We start from the raw sequence: 24,417 nt of genomic DNA, 5'->3' as shown, positions 1-24,417 counted from the left end.
TTCAATCCAAATCCCCATTATCACAAAAAATGCAAAAAAAAAAAAAAAAAGAAATCTGGAAACCTCAACCTCACCTTGCCACACTTCATCGGTAAACAAGTTTTGACAGTTCCATTTTCCATTTATCTTACATCTGTAACATTTCCATTTTCACAGCCAGACTCTTTAATTAACCTTTCATAACACCTCAAATCAACTGTCAATAATTTCTCTCTTTCCTTTTGATTCTTATTCCTGTGTATTTAGTGTGTTTGTGTGCATTACTCCTCTGTTCAAAACCTTTTAACAGTCAGTTGAAATAATTTCAAGTTATTTTTGTTATTTAAATGAAAGTAATAATTCCAAAATCCTTAGCCCGGATTTAAGTGTTTCTATAATGTGAACCCAATCTGGCTTTCTAGGTTATTTCCCTCAATAATTGCCTTGAGGGGGCTGGGGGTGCAGCTCAGAGGTAGGGTGCTTTCCTAGTATGCACAAGGCCCTGGGTTCAATCTCTAGTGCTGCCCCACATCCAAAAAGTTTCCCTTCAGATGCCCAATACCTAGTAAATCTAATAGTTCATTGCATATATGATATCCAGTGAGCTAAACCCTAGCCTTCCTTCAAGGACCACTACAGGCGTCTTATCTTTCCATCCATTCACCTTTTCATTCAACAAATGCCTACTATGTGCCTATTCTGTATAGCAAGTATATAATGTCTAAGGGCTAGAGAAATTAGGTAAAAAGTCTATATCCTCAGGAAACTTCTCTTGATAACTGACAATCATCAGGACAAAAAGTGATCTCAACCTGACAAGAATACATTGACATAGATTAACTAGTCATAAGACTCAAGTTCTTGCTTGATTTTGCTCTCCATATTCATGGACAGACATATTTTAAAACATTCTGGAATTTATTTTCCTTTATTTACAACATGAGGGGTTTAATTTGGACTCGATATCCTTTACAGAGCTTGAAAAAACAAAAACACTAAAGCTTGGATTTTTCAGGACTTATTTATTTATTTGGTGCTGGGTATTGACCCAGGGATCCTCTGCCACATCCCCAGCCCCTTTTATTTTTTGAGATGGGGGTTTGCTAAATTGCCTAGGTTGGCACCGAACTTGCGATCCTCTTGCCTTACCCTCCTGAGTTGCTGGGATTACAGACATGCACCACCATGCCTTGCTATAATTGTTTATTTTTTAAAATTCACAAGTGATAAATAAACTTTCTAATTTAAAATGTTTAAAGTTTGAATTACTATTAAAAACTCCAATACTAAAATTAAAAAAGTATTAATAGCTATACAACTCTGTTAAGAAATGATGACTTCAATAGCTCTGACAATCTGAATTTTATTTCCTGACCATTCCAGGCCTTTTTCCATTTTGGCAATGATCTTCTTTCTGGCTTGTGACAGGCCCTCCTTACTTTTCAATTTCCTACATTACAGTCCATATAAAGGACTTCCATGTCCTCTTTCTCACTGTGTATTCTCTTTAAGAATTAGACTATAGTTGGGTGCAGTGACTCATGTCTGTAATTCCTGTGTCTCAAGAGGCTGAGACAGGAAAATCACAAGTTTGAGGTCAGCCTGAACAACTCAGCAAAACCTTTATCTCAAAAGTAAAATAAAAAGGGTTGGAGATATAATTCAGAGGTATTGTACTCCTGGGTTCAATCTCCAGTGCAACAACAACAACAAAAAGGAATGAAACTCCACGGGCTGGAGTTGTAGCTCAGCAGTAAAGCACTTGCCTGGCCCTTGCAAGGCGCTCAGCACCACATAAAAATAAATAAAATAAAGGTATTGGGTCCAATTACAACTTACAAAATATTAAAAAAAAAAGAAGAAATGAAACTCTAATTTTACCGGGCTGGGGATGTGGCTCAAGCGGTAGGGCGCTCGCCTGGCATGCGTGCGGCCCAGGTTCGATCCTCAGCACCACATGTTGTATCCGCCAAAAACTAAAAAATAAATATTAAAAAAAAAATTCTCGCTCTCTCTCTCTTTTAAAAAAAAAAACAAAACTCTAATTTTACCTTCTCACAGGAGTCTGAAGGATCACTCCCTACCTAAAATACCAAAATTGTTTTCTAATTTCTACTATAATTATTTACATCCATGCTACTGCCTTCTCAGAGGGTGTAGGTTCCTTGAAAGCAGTGTCCATGATTCACTTATGATATTCCCTAGCACCTAGCCCATAGAAAGAGCTTAAACAGCTACAGAAAAAGTTAGTGCAAATTAAAAAGATTTTGCATGTATGCTTCAATAGTACTAATAAACTGAATTCTTCTAGAAATTATCATAAAATCTTACTGTATAACCATATACTGATTTTTTTTTTTTTTTTAAGTGCTGGGGATGGATTTTAGGGCCTCGTGAATGTAGGCAAGGGCTCTACTACTGAACTACCCTCAGTCCCAGTGGGATTTATTATTTTTTCTTTTTTCTTTTTCTTTTTTTTTTTTAGTTGTAGAAGGACACAATACCTTTATTTTATTTATTTATTTTCATATGGTGCTGAGGATCGAACCCAGTGCCTCACACAAGCTAGGCAAGTGCTCTACCACTGAGCCATAACCCCAATACCCCCAGTGGGATTCAGAAACACCAAATGTTCAATTAATTAGATGCCAGACTACATGTTAAAAATACAAAATTGTAGAACCTTCCTAATCAGGAAATAGTACTTTTTTTTTTTTAAGTTCCTCAGCTAACCTTTTTTTTTTTTTAATTCCTCAACTGATTCTAATTACAGCAGGACTAGGAAGTCAGTGGTTATTAATATGCAATTCCAAGTATGAGCAGAGATATTTGCTTTTGAAGTACCATGGATTGAACTCAGGTCCTTGATCTCGGCAAATACTCTATCCCTGAGATACACTTCAACCCTGGAACAAAGATTTTAAGTCTCATATTAAAACATATTTTTTAAAAAGGGTTATCAACATGTAGGAGAGAATAAAGTAATTGCACATTTTCAATATACTGAAATAACCTAATCTGCAAGCAAATCCCTTTTGTAAGTAGTGAGGCAGTTAATCAGGAAGCTGAATTGAACAAATCTGCTTTCAGATACTGTTAATCATGAAACCATGACTAGGAATAAGACTAGACACACCTAGGACAGGATATTTTTACTGACCCAGTATTTTAAATATTCAGGAAACAGAAAAGTCCCTGCTCTCACTAAATTTGTATCTTAGTAGAGGGAGAGTGTCCAAACAATACAGAGAAAAAGAGAGAGAGAAGAAATTAAATGAATACAATTTTTCATTTTGTTCAGAGAGTCCTTTAGGTTGAATGCCCAAGGAAGGCCTCCCCATTGAGCACAGAAGGGAATGAAAGATAAGGGGGTAACCATGGGGCAATATGTGGGAAGATTATTTCAGGCAAAAGGACAACAAATGTAAAAATTCTAAGACAAATAGATGTGTGACACTTTGCATTTATCAAAACTAACTTCACAGCGTGAATCTTAATGTATGCAAATTTAAAAAATCATATAGGATGCCAGGTGATTTCTGGATGGAGTACAAACTGTGATGAAATAATCTAATTGTATTTCAAATAAATTAAACAACCTCACTGAAGCAGGTGTAGTAAAGGTGCTGACCTAAGTAACTTTGGAAATGACTGGAATCTAAGACAAAAGGCAACAGGTACTACAAATAAGCACTAAGAGTCTTCCATAGGACTCTCTATTAATCTGAAGCTGCTGAATCTATATATGTACATTGAAACTGAACAAATAAGTAAATATATGATAGATGGTGGGAGCCAGATTTTTCACTGTTGAAAAGTGAGCTTACAGAGAGAGAAAAAACCAAAGAGAGAAAGCTGGAATGATCTATGTGATAATACAGACATCTGTACCAATTCATGTTGAGCTTTTCTTTTTTGCTACTGGGTTTTGAACCACGGGCACTTTACCACTTATCTATATATCCCCAGCCCTTTTTATTTTTATTTAAATCCAAGTATTCAGGGCTGGATTGTAGCTCAGTGGTAGAGCACTTGCTTGCCTAGCACTTGTGAGGGTCTGAGTTCCATCCTCAACACCGCATAGAAAATAAAGATATTGGGTCCATCTACAACTAACTAACTAACTAAATAAATCCAAGTATTCACTAAGTTGCTGAGGCTGACCATGAATGTGAGATCATTCTGCCTCAGCCTCCTGAATTGCTGGGATTACATGTATACCACCATACCTGGCTCATGCTTAGCTTAATACAGATGCACATGGTTACATATAGAAAAACTCACTTTAGCCTCCTTGCTGTCAGCTTTGAGGCCCTATGTACACAACTAAGACCCAGATCTTATTTTTTTATGTAGTTTTTTTCTTTATTTGTTTTATATTTATGTGGTGCTAAGGATCGAATCCAGCACCTCACATATGCAAGGCAAGCACTCTGCCACTGAGCTACAGCTCCAGCCCCCAGATCTGATTTTCTAATACCATTCTCCAATAAAAGGAAACAGGGTTCCTTGCAGAAAAGGCTAACTAAAGAACTGCAGCAAATATGTAAACGAAGGTGGAGAAAATTATAATGCTGAGAATTAAGGAAGTACTCAAAAAATAAAACAAAAAAACTATAATGTCTATGTCAAAGGGATACAGTAGTCAATTGAAAAAGACCCCATAGGGGCTAGGGTCATGACTCAGTGGTACAGTGCTCACTTAGCATGCATGAGGCACTGGGTTCAATCCTCAGCACCACATAAAAATAAAATAAAGATATTGTGTCCACCTAAATCTAAATCAAAGTACAAAATAAACATATCTGGCACAAATACATGATTGAATAAATAAATGGAGAAGAGACAAATATCCTATACAGAAGAATTTCAAATAACTTAGGTAGATACTTTACCTTCAAACTAAAGCATAACTTCCTAGTCTTTCCCAACATATAGTGACTTTTTTCCAAAAAATACAGTGTGGAAAACGGAATAGGGAATATTAACTTTACAGTGGATAAACTGATAAGCACTACCTCACTCAGGTAAATAATCAACAGTGTTAAATTTTGTTGAATACTATGTACTCTAAATATGATGTAATAAAAACAGTGTTTTACCTCTGTGGTCTTCCTCCCCAAAATATATAACTTTAGCCAAATGTCAACCAGAGGACATACAACAACCTGACATGTATTCCTGAAAATTGTCAAGGTTATCAAAATCATAGAAAGTCCTAAAAACTGTCATAACCAAGAGGAGCTTAAGATGTGACTACTGAATATAATGTGGTAATTTAGATGGAATCCTGAAACAAAAAAGGACATTAGGTAAAAACCAAACACAGAAGGCTGAATGAAATAGGAGGATCTCAAGTTTGAAGCCAGCTTGGGAAATTGAGGGAAATCTTGTTTCAAAATAAAAAAATAAGCCAGGTACTCTGGTATACACCTATAATCCTAGCAGCTCAGGAGGCTGAGGCAGGAGAATTGTAAGTTTAAAGCCAGCCTCAGTTAATTTATGGAGGCCCTAAGCAACTTAATGAGAACCTGTATCAAAAAGTAAAAAGGGGAGGAGATGTAGTTCAATGTTTAAGCACCCCTGGGTTCAATCCCTGGTACCAAAAAATAAAAAGAAAAGGGTGTGGGCTGGGGCCGTAGCTCAATGGTAGAGCACTTGCCTAGCACGTGTGCAGCCCTAAGTTCAATCCTCAGCAACACATAAAAATAAACAAATAGAATAAAGGTATTATGAAAATAATAATAATAAAGGGTTGGAATGTGGCTCAATGGCTAAATGCCCCTGGATGCAATTCGTAGTAAAAAAAAAAAAGAATAAATAGGACTGGGGGGTGAAAGTGCTTGCCTAGCATGTATGACGCCCAGAGTTCAATATCCAGCAATGCAAAAAAAGGAAGGGAGGGAGGAAGGGTGAACGGGAGGGAAAGACAGACAACATAACTTTTGAGAGGAGGAAACCTGTGAGGCTGAACAAGCGTGGGAAGTTGGCAGATAAGGTCTGAGAAGTAGACAGAGGAAAGATCATTCATCTAAGGGAAGCGCTCTCAATCTTGCCCGCATATCAGAAGCACTTGAGTAGATTTTTTAAATATCCTATCAAAAAAAAAAAGACCCTAAGCAGTTTATTCAAATTCTCTGAAGACTACCTAGCCTAGGTAATTTTTTTCTGTAGGGGTCTGGAATTTCGAGGTAATTCTAACATGCAACTAGGGATGAGACTCACTAAATCCAAAGCCATAATTTCAAATTCAATGGAAGTGGCATAATCATATGTACACTATTTAAGAAGCTATTCTGGTTACACATGAAAAATTAATTACACATGGCATGAAAAAGAGCAAAATATCAGCAAAAAACCAAAAAACAAAAAAGGGAAAACTGTTGGGACAATGTTATTCATCTTTGTTAGAAACATTTATGGTAAAATAAAACTGTTTATAAATTCTTGATAGGTAGGAAGCCTGGCAGGATGGCCAACATCTGTAATCCCAGCAACTCAGGAGGATAAGGCAGGAGGATCCCAAGTTCAAGGCCAGGCTGGGCAACTTAATGAGACCCCATCTCAAAATAAGAAATAAAAAGGATTGGGGATGTTGCTCAGCGGTAAGGCACCCTTGAGTTCAGTTCCTAGTACCTCCATGCCCCCCTCACACAAAGATAAAGTTGTTTAAATACTAAGAAAGTAGTCCCAACCACTAATAATATAGTAATTCAATGGTTTACATTTTAGTATATTTCCTTCCAGTTCCCCACACTCCAAAATAAGGATTTAGGATTTTGACTCAACCTCTTCTCCATATTCATTTTTTTTTTTAATTATTGGGGAAACTGGTTAAAGGTATTTGCTCCTTTCTAGGCCATAATTATTTATCTATCTATAGTTCTGGGGATGGAACCCAGAGGCACTCTTACTATATCTTAGCTATATCTCCAGCATTTTTTACTTTGAGACAAGGTCTTGCTAAGTTACCCAGACTGGCTCAAACTTGGGATCCCCCTGCCTCAGTCTTCCAAGTCACTGGGATTACACATGTACACTACAACACTCAGGTATTTTTAATGCATGTGAAAGAACTATTCCAATTTACACTGGATAGGGCTGGTTTTAATTTGAGTTAAAACCTGAGTGTGTCTCCAGCACAATATCCATTCTCATTTCAGTACAAGAGTTTTGCAATGCCAACTTTGTTCAGAAAGAAAGTCCATAGTGGGCTGGGGATATGGCTCAAGCGGTAGCGTGCTCGCCTGGCATGCGCCAGGTGCTGGGTTCGATCCTCAACACCACATAAAAATAAAATAAAGTTATTAAAAAAAAAAAAAAAGTCCATAGTAGTTTTGGCAGGAGATAATTCCATTATCTCTGCTACCAATTCTTGCCTCAACAATAATAAAGTTTGGCTATTAGCTTTAAGCATTTCTGGAAGAGAAATAAAACAAAGAGGAGGGAACATTAAACTTAATTACCTTGGTCACAGATTTCAAGCTCCTCCCAAAGTACTTTCTTTAGAGTTCAATAGGTAATTCTCCTTTAAAAAGTAATTTTTTGGGGGGTGCTGGAGATTAAACCCAGGGCTTTGCATGTGCTAGGCATGTACTCTAAAACTGAGCTAAACCCTAGCCCTGCAAATTTTTTTTCCCTTAGAAAAAAAAACTTATTTATCTTTATATTCCCAAAACCTAACATAATGCCTTGCAACAGGAAATGTTTGAGTAACTAAATAAATTCTCTATCACCCAAATAACTTGTTTTGAAACTTCACCTTTCTCATTTCTTTTTTTGTTACTGAACCCAGGGATGTTATATCCCCAGTTCTTTCTTTCTTTTTTTGAGACTGTGTCTTGCTAAGGCCGGCCTCAAATTTGAGACCTTCCTGCCTAAGCCTCCCAGGTTGCTGGGATTATAGGCATGAGCCATCACACCTGGCTACTTTTCTATATTTTCTTAAACATTATTCTTCTTACTATTATTACTAATTTATTCCTACGTTCACAATATTTTCCTCAACTATCCGTGAGACAAATATTGTTGTTGTGTCCATTACAAATTGAGAATAATGAATCTTTTAAAAAAGAATATGTGGGGCTGGGGATGTGGCTCAAGCGGTACCACGCTCGCCTGGCATGCGTGCGGCCCAGGTTCAATCCTCAGCACCACATACAAACAAAGATGTTGTGTCTGCCAAAAACTAAAAAAATAAATATATTAAAATCTCGAAAAAAAAAAAAAAAAAAGAATATGTAAACATCCCACATCCGTTTGGGTATAAAATTGGTGTTCATGGGCTGGAGTTGTGGATCAATGGTAGAACACTTGCCTCCCAGGCATGAGGCACTGGGTTTGATCCCCAGAACCACATTAAAAAAAAAAAAAAAAAAACTAAATAAACAAAATAAAGGTATTGTGTCCATCTACAATGAAAAATATATTTTTTAAAAGATTGGTCCTTGGGGCTGGGGTTGTGGTTCAACGTTTGAGCGGCTCGCCTTGCACATGCAAGACCCTGGGATCGATCCTCAGCACCACATCCAATAAATAAATAAATAAATAAATAAATAAACAAGTGAAAAAGAAATTAATTAAATAAAAAAAAGGATTGGTCCTCACTATAAGTTGATCAAATCTCCAATTTCTCCTACTGCTTTGCTCTTCAGAGTAGATGTGATTTACATTCAGATCTACTGATATCTAAGGTGACTACAAACAGCACTGGACAAAACAGATGTAATGGGAAATAGAGCTTAACTTTGGAATCTCTTTCTCCCTCTAATTTCTTAGGGGAAAAGTGTCAAATGTCACCAACTGCTGCCATACATCCCCCACTGGGCAGTTCATCCAAATGTCTGAGAAATATCCCTTGTTCCAACTTTTCCCCCTTTCATATCCCCTCAGAGGTAACTACCCTTCAATGAACTGACCTCCTAAGGATTTGGGAGAATACTGCATTTAGACACAGCGATTTATATAAAAGTATAACTGATAATAGCATTATAGGCAGAAGGGCAGTATTTACCTTGGGACAAAAAAAAAAAACAAAACCAAACCCCAATCCATAGGCAAAACTGGGAGAGGGTTCTGAACTATTCTATAACCCTAGCCTATACCATCTAGTCTTGGTCTTAACTATCTCCTCTCTCAAGTCAAAAGATAAGAGGACATCAATCACCTGGCAACCAACTTTGGAACATTGTAATCCCTGAGCTATCTCTTGCCAAACTATGATCCAAGGATGGTCACATTAGGTGGTATGTGTATAATCACCATGTTGTTTTTTTTTTTTTTTCCTACCAGGGATCAAATCCAGAGGCATTTAACCAGCCCCTTTTATTTTGAGACAGGGTCTCTCTAAGTTGCTTAGACTCACTAAATTGCTGAGGCTGGCTTTTAACTTGCTAGTCTCCCGCCTCTGCTTCCCAAACTGCTGGAATTACAGGAGTATGCCACCACACCCTATTTAACAGGATGTCTTAATCAAGTGTTTTGACAGGCATTGGGTAACTAGAGCATAATAACTTTCCCAAGAAGTGTTTCTCTTTTCATATCTCAACTGTTTATACAAAAACAAAACTGAAGGGGGGTGGTGTGGAAATCTCAGTTGAGATGTAAGTTCTCCAAATTCCAATTGGCTTGCTAGGTCTAGCTTATTGAGGATGCACATTTTAAGCTTTGTTTTCAACTATGCCCAGAGAGAAACTTGGCAAAACCAGGGGATCTTTGTTTTTCCTTTTCTACCATGTAGACAATTTGGCTTTGCTTTATGTAACAGGCACTATACCTTATGTGGTACTAGGAACTGAATCCAGGAGTGCTTTACCACTGAGTTACATCCACAGCCCTGTTTATTTTTGAGATGGGTCTTCCTAAGTTGGCTACACTGGCCTCAAGGTTGCAATCCTCCTGCCTTAGCCTCATGAGTAGCTGGGATTAAAGGCATGCACCACCATGCATGGCAGGAGAAACAGAAAAAGTCCATGCTAAAAGTAACCACAGCTGAGCCCTGATAAAAATAAATAATAAAAAATGAAAAAAAAATATATATGGGTGCGTGTGTGTATTTATTTATTTATTTATTTATTTATTTATTTATTTATACTGGAGATTGTCCCCTTGAGTACTTTCCCACTAATCTAAATCCCCAGCCCTTTTTAATTTTTTATTTTGAGACACTAAGTTGACTAGGGCCTCACAAAGTTATTGAGGCTGGCCTTGAATTTGCAATTCTCCTGCCTCAGCCTCCCAAATCTCTGGGATTACAGGTGTGCACCATGTGCTTGGCTGTAACTAAAATTCTTATATACAGATCTTTATTATTCACATTAAATTACTGGTTTCCCAAATTAATTATCAGCAACTCCCACTATGTATAATGACACAGTAATAGGTGCTTATTATTGCTATACAAGCACCTATTACTATGTAATAAGCTCTGTAAACATCAAAACCCTTTTTTCAGCGCTGAGAAAGCCAAGAATTCAAAAAGCTATGAACCTTTTCTAAGAATACATAGATAGTGATACTAAGTAGTGAAGTTGAGACTGAAACCTAGAAAACTACCTCCAAAGTCTGAGTCCTCTCTTGTGCCATGAAGCCTCTAATTATTATTTGATAAGTTCATGTTTGAAAACAACAAATTTTCAATTTAGAAAATGTCAGTTTCTTGATTTTTTTTTGGGGGGGGGGCAGGGTGGAGGGAGAATACTGGTGTTTGAACCCACGGTTTCATATATGACAGGTAAGCACTCTATCACTGAGCTACATTTCCAGCAAAAAATCCAATTTCTTTAATGTCCTTATCTGTAGCTGAATAAAAGCTCAAAGATGTACTTAAAGTTGTTCTCCTTTATGCCCAGAATCAACACATGTTAAAATAGTTTTGCTCTATAGCCAAAGGGCTTTGGGGTCAAATAAGACTAGAAAATGTTGTACAACAATTTCCCCTTTTGGAAATTTGCAATATAATCTTTTAAAAGGCTTTAAAAGGTCCTTCTTTTTTTTTTTTTTTTTTAAAGATAGAGTGAGAGAGGGAGGGAGGGAGAGAGAGAGAGAGAACTTTTTTTTTTAATATTTATTTTTTAGTTTTCGGCGGACACAACATCTTTGTTTGTATGTGGTGCTGAGGATCGAACCCGGGCTGCACGCATGCCAGGCAAGCGCGCTACCGCTTGAGCCACATCCCCAGCCCTAAAAGGTCCTTCTTTGAAAAATAAATTTAACCTCACACCTTACATAGGAAAGATCTTTTTAGGAACTCTACTGATATTGCTCAACAGTTTTCACTTAGAATCAAAGTGGAAATCACTGATTTCGATGATCACAAGATGTCAACTAAATGTCCTGTGTGAATCAGGAGATAACCATACCCACATACTAGAGTCTTAAATATTTGATAACTTATTTAAACCAAATTACATTATGTATGTGGAGATGTTTTATAGGCAAATATATAAATCTACATTAAAAACTGCCTAAGGGGTAAAAAAAAAAGACTGAATAAGTAAAATGGGGCAGGGGGAATCTACACAAGGGCTGGGGATGTGTCACTCAATGCGAGAGTGCTTTGCCTAGCATATGTGAGGCCCTAGGTTCAATCCCCAGCACCTTAAAACAAAATAAAACATACATACATACATATACCACAAACACACACAAAACCCACATGAATGAATATTTCCAAGAAATCCATAATATCTTTTATCTGAACAATTAAGAATACATGGAATAAGTGGTTGACCTTTGTTGGAAAGGTAGAAGGACACGGTCTTCAATAATCTTTCCTTTTCAGCTGAGCCAGGTGACACATGCCTGTAATCCAGGTACTCAGGAGGCTGAGGCAGGAGGACGGAAGGTTTGAGGCTAGCCCAGGCAACTTAGCGAAACCCTGTCTCAAAATAAAAATAAGGACTGGGGATGTAGCTCAGTGGTAGAGCACCCCTGGATTCAATTCCCAAAAGAAAGAAAGAAAAAAAAAAATCCTGCTTTCTATTTCTACATTAACTACCTTGGTAACCTTAGAATCTTGTGTTTATTTTCCTCATTGGTAAAGTGTAAACAAAAAGTACTTAAACGTCTGGGTTGTAAAAATGAAGAATACAGTCTTGACAGAGGTTAGCTATTATTATTATTATTAAGAAACATGAAGGGGCTGGGGATATAGCTCAGTTGGTAGAGTGCTTGCCTCACATGCACAAGGCCTTGGGTTCAATCTCCAGCAAAAAAAGAAAGAAAAGAGAGAGAAAGGGCAGGGAGGAAGATAGATAGATGAAGGACATATTAAAAAGACATTTGTTAATAAAGTGTAGTGGTATATAACTGTAATCCCAGCAACTCAGGAGGTTGAAGCAGGAGGATCAACAAGTTCAAGGCCAGCCTCAGCAATTTAGTGAGGCACTAAGTAACTCAATGGAACACTATCTCAAAATAAAAATAAGTAATGGGAATGTAGCTAAGTGGTAAAGCATGTCTGGATTAAATGCCTAGTACCAAGCGGAGGAGTGGGGGGGTGGCCTGATATTTAGCATAAAAACTTTTCTCATGGGGGTGTAGTAGTAACCCACACCTGTAATCCCAGCTACTTAGGAGACTGAAGCTGGAGGATCAGAAGTTGAAACCCTGTCTCAAAACAAAAATAAAAATAAAAGGGCTGGGATTTAGTTCAGTGGTAAAGCACCACTAGGTTTCATCCCCAGTACTGTGTTTAAAAAAAAAAAAAAAAAAAAAAAAAAAAAAAAAAAAAAAAAAAAANCCAAAGCCCACAGGCCCTTAAAGTGTTTATGGGGATTTCTGCTATTTATCATTTCTGGCACTCCTATTAAAGATAGTATTTTTAAACTGGGCATGGTGCCAAATGCCTGTAATCCTAGCTGCTTGGGAGACTGTGGCAGGAGGATCATAAGTTCAAAGCCAGCCTCAGCAACTCAGTGAGTCCCTAAACGACTTAGTGAGACCCTATCTCAAAACAAAAAAGGCTGGAGTTGTAGCTCAATGGTTAAACACCCCCTAGGTTCAGTCTCTGGTGGGGTGGAGGGAGTGTTTTTAATATTTTTAATGTACACACAAGCAAAAGCAGTTACCAATTTTTAATTTTATAAACTGTACTACTTCATTTTTGCTTCTCATTTTAAGCAAAAATATAATGTTGAGGAGACCACAACTAGAGTTCTTGAATGTATGCAATGATGCTCAGGTGGTCCAAAAGAAAACTGACAAAATTAAATAAATCTTTATTAAGACCTACCTTAGAAGACCTACTTCTGGGTTGGGGCTGTAGCTCAGTGGTAAAACGTTTGCCTCACATATATGAGGCCCTAGGTTCAATCCTCAGCACCACATAAAAATAAAGATATTGTGTGTCCATCCACAACTAAAAAAAAATTAAAAAAAAAAAAAAAAAGACCTACATCCAAAAGAATATGTATAGTACAGGGAATACTCCACTCAGAGAAACCTGAAATTATACTAATGTGTCATGTACAGAAATACTCCTTAAAATACTTAGAAGAGGACATAATCATTGATGCCCAGCCCATCCTAAAGAAATAACACTAATCTTAAACCAATTTGATCATAAATGTTTGTATAAAATAAAGATTGGGGGGCAGCTAGCATTACTGAATCAAAAATTCCTAGAATGTAACCATATTCTTGAATAGGAAGATTCAACAATAAAAAATGTCAATCCAGCTCCTGAAGTTAGTTTACAAATACAATAAAATTACAGTTTAAAAAAGTTGATTATAAGATGAGCGCGTTGGTACATGCCTGTAATCCCAGCAGCTAGGGAGGCTGAGGCAGGAAGATCCAAGTTCAAAGCCAGCCTCAGCAATTTGGTGAGGTCCTAAGCAACTTAGCAAGACCCTGTCTCAAAATATAATATGAAAAGGGCTGGGTATGTGATTCAGTGGTAAAGTGCCCCTGGGTTCAATCCCTGGTGCCCCCCCCCACCAAGAAAAAATGCAGGAGGACCTTAAAAACAAAGAGCAATGGGGCAAAGGGGGGTGGGTAACAACCTTCTGGATTGAAATATATTACAAGCCTCTATAATTAAGAGTAATGTTGAGGGCTGGGGATGTAGCTCAGTTGGTAGAGTGCTTGCTTCACATGCACAAGGCCCTGGATTCAGTCCCCAGCACAACCAAAAAAAAAAAAGTAATATTGTGGCAGGCATGGGGCACATGCTCTAATCACAGCTACTTGGGAGGCTGAGGCAGAAAGACCATAAATTCAAAGTTAGCCTGGGCAAGATCCTTTTTCAAAATAAAAAATAAAAAGTGCTGGAATGTTGCTCAGTGGTAGAGTGCCACTGGATTCAATCCCTAATTCAAAAGAGTATTGTTGCCATATATATGCAAAGACTAATGGTACAGAAAAGAAAGTCTAGAAACAGTCCTAACTATGGATTGAAATCTAATATTGATATGGTAAGCATCTCAGAACAATGGAAGAAAAGATTTATTTTTTACTTAATAGATTTTATTTCTTAGCACAGCTCTAGGTTTACAGAAACTTTTAACAGAAAATACAGAGTTCTCAATAGGCCTTCCCCCACCCCTTTCCCCATTTCCCCCAATTATTAATATGTTGTATTGGTGATACCCATTTGTTATGGCTGCACATCATTGTTAACTAAGGTCCATGGTTTACATTAGGGTTCACTTTTTGTGTTGTACATTCTTATGGGTTTTGCTAAATGTACAATGCCAGGTACAGTATCTAAAGAGTTATAGGGCATAGCTCTGCCTAAAAATCTTCTTTGCTTCACCTATGTTTCCCGCTCCCTGACCTCCATTCTTGGCATCATCCATTGATCTTTACATTCTCTACAGTTCTGCCTTTTCCAGAATGTCACAGTTGGGAATCAGACTTTTCTAACTGGCTTCTTTCACTCAGTAATATGTATTTAAAGTTTCTCTATGCCTCTTACATGGCTTGACAAGCTGAAAATATTTTACTTGCAGCATACAGACACAGAGAAATAATCCTCCAAATTACTTTAAAACATAGTAAATATATTATACACCCTTCAAAATAAAAGGCTCAGGGGCTGGGGATACAGCTCAGTGGTAGATTGTCTGCCTAACCCGCCTAAGGCCCTACTGCAGAAAGAAAAAGGGAAAAGCTTAACTTATTTAAATAATCATATTGCTAGTTAGTAGTATGGATATTGCTATTTTGAGATAGTTATGTGTTAATTATGTGCGAAAGCAAAAGATTTAGTTGTCTTTTTTTTTTTGGTACTGAGGATTGAACTCAGGGGTACTCGACCACTGAGCCACATCCCCAGCCCTCTTTTTCGTATTTTATTAGAGAAAGGGTCTCACTAAGTTACTTAGCGCTTCACAGTTGCTGAAGCTGGCTTTGAACTCAAGATTCTCCTGTCTCAGCCTCCCAAGCCACTGGGATTGCAAGCATGTGCCACCCACGCCTGGCTACATTTGTTATCTTATTGAAAAAAAAAAATTTGAGCTGGGCTTGGTGGCGCAAGCCTGTAATCCCAGTGGCTGGGGAGGCCAAGGCAGGAGAATAGCAAATTCAAAGCCAGCTTCAGCAACAGTGAGGCACTAAGCAACTCAGTGAGACCCTGTCTCTAAATAAAATATAAAACAGGGCAGGGGATGTGGCTCAGTGGTCCAGTGCCCCTGGGTTCAATCCCCAATATCAAAAAACAACCAGATTTGGAGACATGAAAAAGTAGACAGACATAGGTGTAATGCAGAATCAGGATTGGTAGTCTTAAATTTGAAATGGAATACTAAATTATTATATCATGAAAATAAACACAAATATATGTCTATGTAGATAATGTATTTCCAAACTGACATTAATCAATTCTAGACCAATCCAGTGGCAACAAGCATTCAGTTTCCATACTGTGGTTTCTAAATATCCTTCCTCAGATTCCTTAGAGATATGGTTAATTCTGGATCTAAGAAAGCACCTTGTTGTATGAAAAAGCTAAAAAGCTACCAAAGATGACTAGGGCCATGATAACATGACAAAAGTTCTTGAGAGCAATCATATAAGACTTTTTTACACATTCAAAGAAAGAGCTTTTTGGATTTCACACACAAAAAAATGGGTAACAAATGATTTTTAAAAAAACAGTCCTTAGGAGCCTTCCAAAAATATTTTCAGTTATCAAACATGGCAAAATCTGTGCCCCAATTAATATAAACATAATGAATTATAAAATATTAACTATGTTTAAATTCATGAGCTCATTGCAATATTCAAATTTTGAAAAGTCTCAGTAGTCACGTTTAGAGAATGCTAGGAAAACCAACTTATTTTAAAAAAAAGTAAATAACTAAAAAGAATCAACATTATCATGTCTAAGTATATGATAATTTAGTATAACAGGTGAGAGAATATTTCTCTTTACAGAGAAATCCCTATTAATAAATACAGAAGTTGCTGGCTATGGTGACACACACCTGTAATATCTGTGACTTGGGAGGCTGAAGCAGGATTACAACAAGCTTCCCCTCTAAGATCAGAAACAAGGTAAGGGTGTGTCCCTCCTACCATTGCTTTTCAAGATTGTAGTAGAGGGGACTTGGGTTGTGGCTCAAGCAGTAGAGTGCTTGCCTAGCATGCATGAGGCACTGAGTTCGATCATCAGCGCCACATAAAGATAAAATATTGTGTCCACATAAAAAAACTGAAACAAATAAACAAAAAAGATTGTACTAGAAGTCCTAATTAATACAATAAGATAAGAGAAGGAATAAAAAGCATATACAGGGATTGGGGCTATGGCTCAGTGGTAGAGCGCTCACCTGGAGTGCGTAAGGCACCGAGTTCGATTCTCAGCACCACATAAAAATAAAGGTATTGCGTCCATCTACAACTAAATACACACACACACACATAGTGTGTATATATATAATATATTTTATATATATATATATAATATATATATTTTATATATATATAATATATATTATATATATATATATATATATATATATATATAAGCATATAGATTNCACATAAAAATAAAGGTATTGCGTCCATCTACAACTAAATACACACACACACACATAGTGTGTATATATATAATATATATATTTTATATATATATATAATATATATATTTTATATATATATATAATATATATTTTATATATATATATATATATATATATATGCATATAGATTGAGAAAGAAGAAATAAATTCTTTGCAGATGAGATGATCATCTATGTTAAAAAAAAAATATGAAAGCACTAACAAAATAACTCCTGGAACTAGTAAGTGATTATAGCAAGATTGTAGGAAACCATTGCCTATATACCAGCTGTGTGAAAAAAATAGTCAGGTTTGTGGCACATGCCTATAATTCCTGTGACTCTGGAGGCTGAGGTAGGGGGAATTAAAAGTTTGAGGCCAGCCTGGGCAATTCAGGGACATCCTGTCTCAAAATACAAAATAAAAAGGATTAGGGATATATAGGTCAGTGATAGAGCAACCCTGGATTTAATCTGCTGTGCCACAATAATAATGACAATTATTATTATCATTATTACAAAATAAATTAGTTAAATTAAAAACTGCTTTTTGAAAAGACAATGTCAAGGGCCTGGGGTTGTGGCTCAGAGGTAGAGCACTCGCCTAGTATGTGTGAGGCACTGGGTTAAATCCTCAGCACCACATAAAAATAAAATAAAAGATACTGTGTCTACCTATAACTAAAAAATAAATTTAAAAAAAAGAAAGAAAGAAAAGACGTCAAGAAAATGAAAAGTCAAGCCATGGACTGGGAAAAGAACTCTTAAAACTCACATTAAGAAAATGATTGTAATGTTTTGAACAACTAATAAAAAAATGATATGTCAAGAGCTTTGTAATGTTTTGAACAACTAATAATAATAAAAAAAAAAGAAAATGAAGAACTCGGGCTGGGGTTGTGGCTCAGTGGTAGAATGCTTGCCTAGCACATCTGAGGCACTGGGTTTGATCCTCAGCACCACAAAAAAATTAAATGAAAGAAAGAAAGGAAGGAAGGTATCATGTCCATCTATAACTAAAAAAAAATTGAAAAGAAAATAACTCGATTTAAAAAATAAAGAGAATTTCGATGATTAGCCATTCACACAATAAGTACTCTGATTGAAATTTAAAAAAAAAATAAGATCTGAATGAATACTTCACCAAGAAAGAAATACAGATGACAAATAAACACTAAGAGATATCCAACATCATGTCATTAGAGAACTGCCAAATTAAAATTATGAGACACCATTATACACCTATTAGAATGGCTAAAACCCCAGTTACATCATCAAATACTGATAAAAAAAAAAAGTGGAGCAAAAGGAAATACCATTCACCACTGATAGGAATACAAAACCGTACAGGTACTTTGGGACAGCTGACAGTTTCTTACAAAACTAATTAGTCTTATCATACAATCAGTATGCCACATCCTAAGTATTTATCTAAATGAGTAAAAAACACATCCATGCAAAAACCTGTATTAGGTGTTTATAGCAATTTTATTCATAAATGCCAAAGTTTGGAAGCAAATAAGATGTCCTTCAGTGAGTAATACCTACAGTATATCCAGATAACAGCATACTATTCAATGCTATCAGGCCATAAAAGAGGACTTAAATACATATCACCAAGTGAAAGAAGCCAAACTGAAAAGGATACATATTGTGTAATAACTATAAGATATTCTGGAAAAGGCAAAATTAAAGAACAGTAAAAAGTTTTGTGGTTGCCAAGAGTTACGGAAGAGGGGTAAATAACAGAGACTAGAGGATTTTTAGGGAAATGAATCTATTCTGTATGATATTGTAATGGTGGATAAGTGTCATTACATATTTTTGTAAAACCACAGAATATACAACACCAAGACTCTAATGTCAACTATGGCATTGACTTCATAATATGTGAGTAAAAATTCATCAACCGTACCAAATTTTCACTGTGGTGCAGAATGTGAATATTGTCTGTGTGGTAAGAAAGAGTATATGGGATCTCTTTCCACTCAACTTTGCTGTAAACCTAAAACTACTCTAAAAAATATAGTTTAATTAAAACAAATTCATCTGTAACTCTCAGAAGGTAATACCAATTAAGTAAAAAATTTTATTCAAAGAAAATACTTGGTTATTCACTCAATTAGCACTTGTCAAAATGCACAGATTTTATAGAGGTGGCCTGTTATACTTGGAACAGAGAATAACTATATACCAAGAGTAAGATGACTGGGATTCTAAAACAACAGTAAGTTACATTAACTGAGTAATGATTATGTATCAGGAATTGTGCTGCACAGTTAATATACACTATCTAATTCCAATAACCCTTGGACATTAAGTACTATTTTTGTTGTTGTTTTTACAAAAAAAGAAACTTACTACTTAAAGAATGAACTAACATTCCCATTAGTAAATGGGAAGCAAGTTGTACTGAACTTGGAGTACTCTGATTTCATTTTATGCTCTTGTCACATTATGCTTCCCATTATTCCTATGTCAGCTGATTTCTCACCTATTCAAATGAGATGTTGAAAATCATCTGAATCACCTATGAGTCACTAAGAAGGTAATGTTGTGAGGTAAAAGCTAATGAAACATAATGCATTAATATTAAACTTGTGAGAATGTGTGAAGCTCTACTGATGTGTGTGTGTACATATGTATGTGTAATGGTAGTGGTGGTGGTGATCAAAGGCTGCCTTGGGCATGCTAGACACATTACTCTACCACTGAGCTACATTCTCAGCACCTAATATCTGAATTTTTAAGTGGAAAAAAAATCATAAAGTTAAAGCACTTTTAATGTTCAAATGACAGGTTTAATTTTGTATATGTAAAAAATATCAGATAAATCTTTCATATATAAAAAATCTTTAGGTCCCTGTGAAAAGGACTTGCAGTCTTTCAAGTGTATATCTGGCTACATGATACATGGTTTAGTTTGTTTTTGGTACTGGGGATGAAACCCAGGAATGCTTCACCAATAAGCTACATCCCCAGCCCTTTTTTTTTTTTTTTAAACTCTTCTTTATTTTTAATTATTATTATTTTTTTTAGTTGTAGATGAACACAATACCTTTATTTATCTATATGTGGTGTAAGGCAAATGGTCTATCACTGAGCCACAACTCCAGCCCCCAGCCCTTTTTTATTTTAAGATAGGGTCTCACTCAGTTGCTTAGGGCCTTGTTACGTTGCCAAGGCTGACCTCAAACTTGTGATCCTCCTACCTAGTATCGGGATTATACACACGTGCCACTGTACCTGGCAATAAGTGTTTCCTATCTTAACACACTTAAAAAGGACAATATTGCAGACTGGGGTTGTGGCTCAGTGGTAGAGGATTTGCCTAGCATGTGTGAGGCACTGGGTTCAATCCTCAGCACCACAAAAAAACAAGCAAATAAAATAAAGACATGCTGTTCATCTACAACTATAATAAATAAATAAATAAATAAATAAATGACAATATTACCAGGTGCACTGGTACACACTTGTAATCCCAGTGACAAAGGAAGGCTGAGGCAAGAGGACTGAAAGTTTAAGGCCAGGAATGCAGCTCAATGGTAAAGTGTCTCCCTATATTCAATCCCCATTACAAAAAGTGTGTGTGTGGGGGGGGGGCGGATATTTTTGCACAAATTCTCAATTTCATCCTCTATTGAATGGTCCCCAGAAAAACGAAAACGAAGACAAATATTAGAGAACAGGAAGTGGGGATGTACTTCAGTATTACAGCACTTGCCTACCATGCACAATGCCCTGGGGTGGATTCTCAACACTGAAGAAGAAATTTTTAAAATACACACACACACACACACACACACACACGTGTGTGTGTGTGTGTTAAAAAAAATGTGTGTATAATTGAAGCTCAGGACTGTTCCTTTTGTATAGAATTCCCCTGAAACTATTAGAACAAAAGAATTCAGCAAGGTTGCAGGGTAAGTCCAATATACAAAACCCAATTACATTTCTTTTTTCTTTTTTTTTGGCAGGGGGTTACCAGGGATTGAACTCAGAGGAATTTAACTTAACCACTGAGTCACATCCCCACTGTATTTTATTTAGAAACAGGGTCTCACTGAGTTGCTTGATGCCTCACCATTACTGAGGCTGGCTTTGAACTCGAGATTCTCCTGCCTCAACCTCTGGAGCTGCTGGGATTATAGGTGTGCACCACCATGCCTAGCAAAACCCAGTTATATTTCTATGCACTAGCAATGAACAATTAGAAAATAAAATTAAGAAAACAATTACATTCACAATACCATCAAAAAGAATAAAACTTTCAGGAATACTTTTTTTTTTTTTTTTTTAGAGAGAGAGAGGGGGTGAATTTTTAATATTTATTTTTTAGTTTTCGGCGGACACAACATCTTTGTTTGTATGTGGTGCTGAGGATCGAACCCGGGCCGCACGCATGCCAGGCAAGCGCACTTGAGCCACATCCCCAGCCCTCAGGAATACATTTAACAAAAGAAGAGTAAGACTTGAAAACTACAAATCAGAATAAAATAAAGAAATAAGAATAACAGAAAAAAGAATAGATAGGCAGACCCAGTGGTGCATGCCTATAATCCCAGATCTCAGGAGTCTGAGGCAGGAGGATACAAGTATGAGGCCAACCTGGACAGTTTAGCAAAACTCTGTCTCAAAATAAAATCTAAAAGGGCTAGGAATATAGCTCAGTGGTAGAATGCCCCTGGGATCAATCCCCAGCAGCACACACACAGATACACAAACACTCAGAAGGAAAAGAAAGACTGAGGATGACCTAAATAAATAGAAAAGACTTCCTATGTTCATGGATTGGAAGGTTCAATAGTATTATGTTGGCAATGCCCCATACTAATCTATAGAGCCAATTCCAACTATCCACACACACCCCCACCCAAGAAATTAACAAGGTGATCCTTGTTAGGTGTTAGGTTGGTGGTGGCGACTTAGAACAAAGCAGCCCATGGGGGAAAGGAACATCAATCAGGCGCTGGCAGAAATGACTGTCAATCAGCAGGACCCCCTGGCCAATCCTCGAGTTCAGTCAACTCCCCTGACCAACTCCAACAGGACAAGGGATCCTAAGAACACCTTTTCCTGTCCCAAGCCCTTCCCTTCCTGCTGTAAGCCCCATAAAAGTCCAGTCCAGTCGAGCTTCCACGCGGTTTCTCCTCAGCCCCTTCTCCTGTCCACTCTGTGGGTCTGATCGAGTTCTGCCTGTGAGTGGTATCTCAATAAAGCCTCCTTCGGCGGCCTTTTTAAATCTGCCTCCTTTGGTCGCTGCCTGCCTCACTTGATCTGACAATCCTAACTTTCATTTGGAAATACAATGGACCCAGAACAGCCAAACAATTTGAAAAAGAGGAAAGTTGGAAGATTCACAATTCCTGATTTCAAGCTTACTACACAGGTGCAATAGTGAAGACAGTGGGATGTGGTTCTGGCATAATTACTGACACACGTCAGTGAGACATTAACAAGAGTCAGAAACAAACCCTCAGTTATTGTCAACTCATTTTTGAGAAAAGTTCCAAAGTCATTCAATGTAGACAGAATAATCTTTTCAACTAAGTGCTAGGAAAAATGAATATCCACATGCAAAATAAATCAGACCCCTAACTCACAACTGCTAACTACAAAAGGATCACAGACCTAAATAAAAGAGCTAAAGATGCAGATTTCTTAAAAGAAAGCATAGATAGGGCTGGGGTTAGGGTTCAGGGGTAGAGTGCTTGCCTCGCATATATGAGGCACTGGGTTCAATTCTCAACACCGCATATAAGTAAATGAATAAAATAAAGATCCATCAACAACTAAAAGAATTTTAAAAAGAAAGCATAGGCATAAAGATTTGTGATCTTATGATTTCTTAGGACATGATTTCTTAGGTATGACACCAAACATACAAGCAACAGACAAACTGTACTCTATAATTTAAAGCTTAAAAGCATACCCTCAAGAAAGTGAAGGGCTGGGGCTGGGGCTCAGCAGTAGAGCGCTCGCCTAGCATATGCAAGGTGCTGGGTTCAATCCTCAGCACCACATAAAAATAAATAAAATAAAGGTACTTTGTCCAACTACAACTAAAAACATATTTTTAAAAAAAAGTGAAGGCAAAAGCTGGGGATATAGCTCAGCTGGCAGAGCGCTTTTCTTGCACATGTGAGACACTGGGTTCTATCCTCAGTACCACATAAAAATAAATAAAATAAAGGCACCTTATGTTGTCCATCTATAACTGGGGAAAAAAAAAAAAGAGTAATGACCTTGGAAGTAGGAGAGACCATAGAATGAAACTGATAAAAACATTATAAGACATAAGACTGATATTTATTAAAAAAAAAAAAAAAGATAGCTGGGCTCAGTGGTACACACCTGTAATCCCAGTGGCTGGGGAGGCTGAGACAGGAGGATCTCCAGGTCAAAACCAGCCTCAGCAACGGGGAGGCACTAAGCAACTCAGTGAGATCCTGTCTCTAAATAAAATACAAAAACAGGGCTGGGAATGTGACTCAGTGGTTAAGTGCCCCTGAGTTCAATCCCTGGTAGCAAAGAAAGAAAAGAAAAGATAACCTACAGAATGGCAGAATATTTTTGCCAATCACATATCTGATTAAAGATTTGTATCCAGAATATATAAAGAACTCTTACCACTTAAACAAGTAAGTCAAAAAATGGGTAGAAGATTTAAACGGACATTTCTCCATAAATACACAAATGACCAACAAGCACTGGAAAGACATTCCACATCATTTCAGTTTTAGAAAATACAAATCAAACCCCACAATGAGAAATCCCTTCAAGCTCGCTAGGATAATTAACAAATATGGACCATAACAAATATTGGCATGATATGGAAAAATTAGAACCTTCACATACTGAGGGTTGGAATGCTGGTGCAGCTGCTTCAGAAAATTGTTCAGTAATTTCATAAAAAGTTAAATATAGACCCAGCAATCTTCCCCCCACCCCCTAGTTCTGGGGATTGAATCCAGGACATTCCATCACTGAACTACACCCCAGTCCTTTTTGTTTTTTGAGACAGGGTCTCCCTAAGTTGCCTAGGCTGGCCTTGAACTTGTGATCCTCATGCTTCCCAAGTAGCTGAGATTACAGGCATGCAACACCATGTGTACAGATTTTTTGTGTGGACATATTTTCATTTTGCAATTCCAATAATCTCAAAACTGCATAAATGATTTTTCATATTTTTGTACTAGGGCCTGAACCCAAGGGTGCTTTTACCAGTGTGATACATCCCCATTTCTTTTTAATTTTTTATTTTAAGACAGGGTTTTGTGAAGTTGTTGTGGCTGACCTCAAATTTTATCCTCTTGCCACAGCTTCCCCAGTTGCTAGGATTACAGATGTGCACCACTGAGACTGGCTAAAAGAGTGATTTTTAAAGGCAAATGAAAGCCCTTGTAAGAATTACAAATAATTTTTCAGGA

General features: G+C 37.0%; 1 protein-coding gene across 4 annotated transcripts in view; it reads right to left on the bottom strand.

The window, feature by feature from the left end:
* The window catches only part of Faf2 (Fas associated factor family member 2), a 62,540-nt gene that overhangs the window by 28,563 nt on the left and 9,560 nt on the right, over positions 1–24,417 (bottom strand). The window contains exon 1 of one of the 4 annotated variants that reach the window (XM_015488511.2): positions 11,711–11,794. The exons of the other annotated variants lie outside the window; for them this stretch is intronic. The gene's annotated coding sequence lies outside the window, so the exon portion shown is untranslated. Of the gene's footprint in view, positions 1–11,710; positions 11,795–24,417 lie in introns of those variants that run through there. 4 annotated transcript variants of the gene reach the window in all.

Source organism: Marmota marmota, unplaced genomic scaffold (genome assembly GCF_001458135.2).
Source record: "Marmota marmota marmota unplaced genomic scaffold, marMar, whole genome shotgun sequence".
Classification (NCBI taxonomy): Eukaryota; Metazoa; Chordata; class Mammalia; order Rodentia; family Sciuridae; genus Marmota; species Marmota marmota.
The sequence above is the reverse complement of the archived record's forward strand: the minus strand, read 5'-3'. Positions and strand labels throughout refer to the sequence as shown.